Source organism: Ailuropoda melanoleuca, chromosome 11 (genome assembly GCF_002007445.2).
Source record: "Ailuropoda melanoleuca isolate Jingjing chromosome 11, ASM200744v2, whole genome shotgun sequence".
NCBI lineage: Eukaryota > Metazoa > Chordata > Mammalia > Carnivora > Ursidae > Ailuropoda > Ailuropoda melanoleuca.
The window spans coordinates 80,874,880-80,879,584 of record NC_048228.1 but is presented as its reverse complement, the minus strand read 5'-3'; the positions used below and the strand labels follow the sequence as shown (position 1 = coordinate 80,879,584).

At 38.7% G+C, this 4,705-nt stretch overlaps 1 pseudogene; it reads left to right on the top strand.

Annotated features, from left to right (window-relative positions):
- Positions 1-787: 787 nt before the first annotated feature.
- LOC100469524 lies at positions 788-1,533 on the top strand (annotated as a pseudogene).
- Positions 1,534-4,705: the final 3,172 nt, after the last annotated feature.

Genomic DNA, 4,705 nt, shown 5'->3' with positions numbered 1-4,705 from the left:
AATGGACAGTTTATTATTTACAGTACTAGCAGTAACCGGAACATCATCATTTCGTACCACTTTGCCAAGCCACAATCCCCACAGGACAACAGGAAGAGTGCAAAGTGATCCCTGCAGGAGAGGAATCTCAAGCTTAGGGAGACTGAATCACTTTAAATTGACTGTAAGCTTGCCTGAACTCCATAGGGAGACATGATCTTTATTATACTTGCTATGCTCTGAATGTATGTGCCCCCCCCCCAATTCATATGTCAAAATCCTAATGCCCAATATGATGGTATCAAGAGACGGGGAGATGGGGTCTCTGGGAGACACTTAAGTCATGAGGGTAGAGACCATTATAAGAGACACCCCAGAGACCCCTCACTCCTTCCACCATGTGAGGAGACAATGAGAAGTCTGTGACATACAAGAAGGCCATCATCAGACCACAACAGCACCCTGATCTTAGACTTCGAGCCTCCAGAACTCTGTGAAATACATTTCTGTTGTTTATAAACCACCCTCTCTGTAGTATTTTGTTATACCAGCTTGAACAGACCAAGACAATGCTGGAAAGCAAACAAAGATGAACTTTGCTCCAGAGAGAAATAGTATCTCTGTCTTCCAAGGTTGCTCACTAGACAAACATCTCTGAAGGGCAGTTCAGCAAAAAAGTCAAGCGGTGCCTTTGCTTGCAACATACACAGAAACATAAGAGATTTTTTTTTCTCTAGAAGACTCCAGCTCAAAAAATGCTAAGTATGATTTATATGAAGAGATATAATTAGCTCTTTTCCGGCTGGAACCATGGAGGGTGCAGAAGAGAAGAAAAAGAATGTTCCTGCTGTGCCAGAAACCCTTAAGAAGAAGCAAAGGAATTTCGCAGAGGTAAAGATCAAGCGTCTGAGAAAGAAGTTTGCTCAAAAGATTGCTCAAAAGGCAAGGAGAAAGCTTATCTGTGAAAAAGCTAAGCATTACCACAAGGAATATAGGCAGATGTACAGAACTGAGATTGGAATGGCAAGGATGGCAAGAAAAGCTGGCAACTTCTATGTACCTGCGGAACCCAAATTGGCATTTATCACCCGGATTAGAGGTATCAAGGGTGTGAGCCTGAAGGTTCAGAAGGTGTTGCAGCTTCTTCACCTTCGCCAGATTTCCAATGGCAACTTTGTTAAGCTCAACAAGACTTCAATTAACATGCTAAGGACTGTGGAACCATATATAGCATGGGGCTACCCAAACCTGAAGTCGGTGAATGAATTGATCTACAAGCATGGTTATGGCAAAATTATTAAGAAGCAATTGCCCTGACAGATAATACATTGATTGCCTGCTCTCTTGGTAAATATGGCATCATCTGCATGGAGGATCTGATTCACGAGATCTATACTGTTGGAAAACATTCCCAAGAAGCAAACAATTTTTATGGCCCTTCAAATTATCTTCTCCACAAGGGGGAATGAAGAAAAAGACCATCCATTTTTTAAAGGGGGAGATGCTGGCAACGGGGAAGAACGGATCATTAGGCTTATTAGAAGGATGAACTAAAGTATCTACCATGATTATTTTTGTAATCTGGTCAGTAGCAAATGACTACTCTCAAATAGAAAAAGAAAGACACAATTAACCAAAATAATATTGCAAAAATGAAATATTTGAGTTCATGTGAAAACTGAAAACATCAAGTGTGAACTCCTCTCATCACTCATAGTCATGTCTCCCCATTCCAAGATCTCTGTCAGATTCTGCCTTAAACTCATTGCTTCTTTCTTAGTGGCTTTATGATAAAACATTGAGAAAATTGACAGCTGTCTTTCAAACATCCAGGGTCTCCATAGACATAAAGCATTTCCTGCCCATCTTAGGACCATATTTTTTTCTTCTTTTTTTCAGAAAATACAAAGATACGAACAAAATCTTTCCTGCTATCAAAAACAGAGAACTCACTACAAGATCCGATTGTCCCAACTATCAGCTACTATTTTCCTTCTAGGAAAGCCTGTTTTCATGGCTAACAATGGTATCTGAGGAAAAAAATTAATTAATTTCCAGAAAGTAGCAGAATATCATCAGGGTGTTGGTTTTTGGTTTTTGGTTTTTGGGGGGTTTTTTGTTTTGTTTTTTGCATTGCTTTGATTTTTCTTACATAAACATGTATATCATATATTTCTGATTGCAAAACAGTAGTTGATTATGACAAAGACTCTATGCCTCTCAAATGCCTGCTTTTCTCTTCTTTCAATGCAATTATGTCAAACTAATTCAGACCATTAATATAGCCATTCACAAGGATACATTACTTGACTGCTCTTATCTAGATATAGCCATGGGACTAAGGTCTGACAAAATTGACAGTGTTGTAAACAGATGTTTCGGGGGTAAATTGGGGAAGACTCCACGAAGGTTCAAGCTGATTCTTCACGAAGGTGTGCTCTTTTTGTCTTTTCCCCCTACTTCATCACTGCTTCTTGAAATTTGGATGCTATGGCTGGAGCTATAGCAGCCCCTGCTAAGGACTATGGACGAGGTTAGAAGCATCCTGAGTCCCTAAAGACTTTCTGAAACCATGATAACATCCTCCATACCCTCTCTCTCCAAATTTCTGTTACATGAGACCGAAACAAATAAACAACAAACAAACAAACATCCCTCCTGTGTTTAAGCCATTATGATTTTTGCTTATTTGGGGGGATGAGGTAAGTTTTACTCTTTGCAGCCCTAAATAATTGCAAACTGTGTAGTGGTTTTTACAGAAAATTTGGTGAGTACTTAAAAATACAAGAAAAGAAAAAACATCTCATATTTTTGTTTTAGTGGCAAAATTTACCCAGATTATCAGCATGGTACAAATAGTGCATCTAAACCACCTCTAGTATGAGAAAACAAGCATTTGGTATTTAGAATTTTATCTCTAATATTTATTGTTAGCTTACTTTTTAAACATATCACATTCTTTTTTTTTTTAAAGATTTTGTTTATTTATTTGACAGAGAGAGACAGCCAGAGAGAGAGGGAACACAAGCAGGGGGAGTGGGAGAGGAAGAAGCAGGCTCACAGCAGAGCAGGGAGCCCGATGTGGGGCTCGATCCCATAACGCCAGGATCACGCCCTGAGCTGAAGGCAGACACTTAACTGCTGTGCCACCCCTAAACATATCACATTCTTGGCTTTAGAAATTAAGGATCTAAGTTCTACCCTTGAGGTCTTCAAAAAGGTCCATGAGTTAAGAATATTACACCTGAGGTTTTCACTAGGTCTCAGGGATTTGTTGGTGTGTCTAATGCCTTTCATTCATGTCTATTTTATTATTAATATAATGCAGGCATATGATAAATTCAAATGGTACAAAGGATGTAAAATGAATTGCTCCCTTCTTTTTCATTAAGCCCCTTCATTAAGCCCCTTTTCTTTTTTATCATACTATAAATGGTAAACAACTTTTATGTATCGTTCTTAAAAAAACATCACGTCTCCAAAATGAATATATATGAGCATCTATTTTATGCAAAGAGCTATTTTTAAATCCTAGGAATTTAGCAGTGAGCAAAGCAAATATTCTGGCCTCTTGGAATTTATTTTCCTTATAAGAAACTTGAAGGGAAGAAATTAAGAAAAAGTAAAGTGTTTAATATGACATCAGTGGTATGGCACTCACCATGAAGAAAAAGAAGACAAGGAGTGATGGTAGAAAGTGACTTGAGGGGCGCCTGGGTGGCACAGCAGTTAAGTGTCTGCCTTTGGCTCAGGGCGTGATCCCGGCGTTATGGGATCGAGCCCCACATCAGGCTCTTCCGCTATGAGCCTGCTTCTTCCCCTCCCACTCCCCCTGCTTGTGTTCTCTCTCTCTCTGGCTGTCTCTATCTCTGTCGAATGAATAAATAAATAAAATCTTTAAAAAAAAAGTGACTTGAGTGAAAGGGTCAGAGTATTTTATATAGGGTGTTCAGGGACAATTTGTCTGGTGAGGTATCGTTTGAGAGGGTATATCAAAATATGATGGAATCTAATAAGTAGGTAATAACTGGTTTTTTTCATTTAATACTATATCTTAAAGATACTTCCATTTGCTTTTCATGTTCATTTTTAACATACCATGCTTTATCATTTCATAGGATAAAACCCAATATTTCAGACATTCCTAAATTTGATGAGTGGCGTGAGACGTAAGATTAGAAAAAAACTTATAACATCTAGTCTAATTTCCTTATTTTAAGAGTAAAAATACTGAAAAACAGATATGTTCAGTGACTTTGCTGAGGACTGAGAACGTATAGGTGGATTCTGTAGGATGGGTCTCAAATGTGGGCCTAGGCATAATTTCACACATTATTAGCACATTCAACACTAAAAATTAAAATTCAGATCTCTCAACTCCAAAACTCCATACGTCCCATTTAAGTAATTAAGTAATGCAGTTCATCATCATTTGGTGTACCTATTCAAAGCTGTGTTTGGCATTATCTTTATTCAAACATGAATGATTTGATGACTGAATTATGAAATTAATTGCTAGCTCCCTCAAGAATAGATCCCAGTAGGGGCGCCTGGGTTGTTCAGTCAGTTAAGTGTCAGACTCTGTTTTGGCCTAGGTCATGGTCTCGTGGTTGTGAGATTGAGCCCCTCATTGGGCTCTGCACTCAGTGGGGAGTCTGTTTCAGATTCTCTCTCCATCTCCCTCTCCCCTCTCATGCACGCACTCTCTCTCTCTAAAAATGAATAA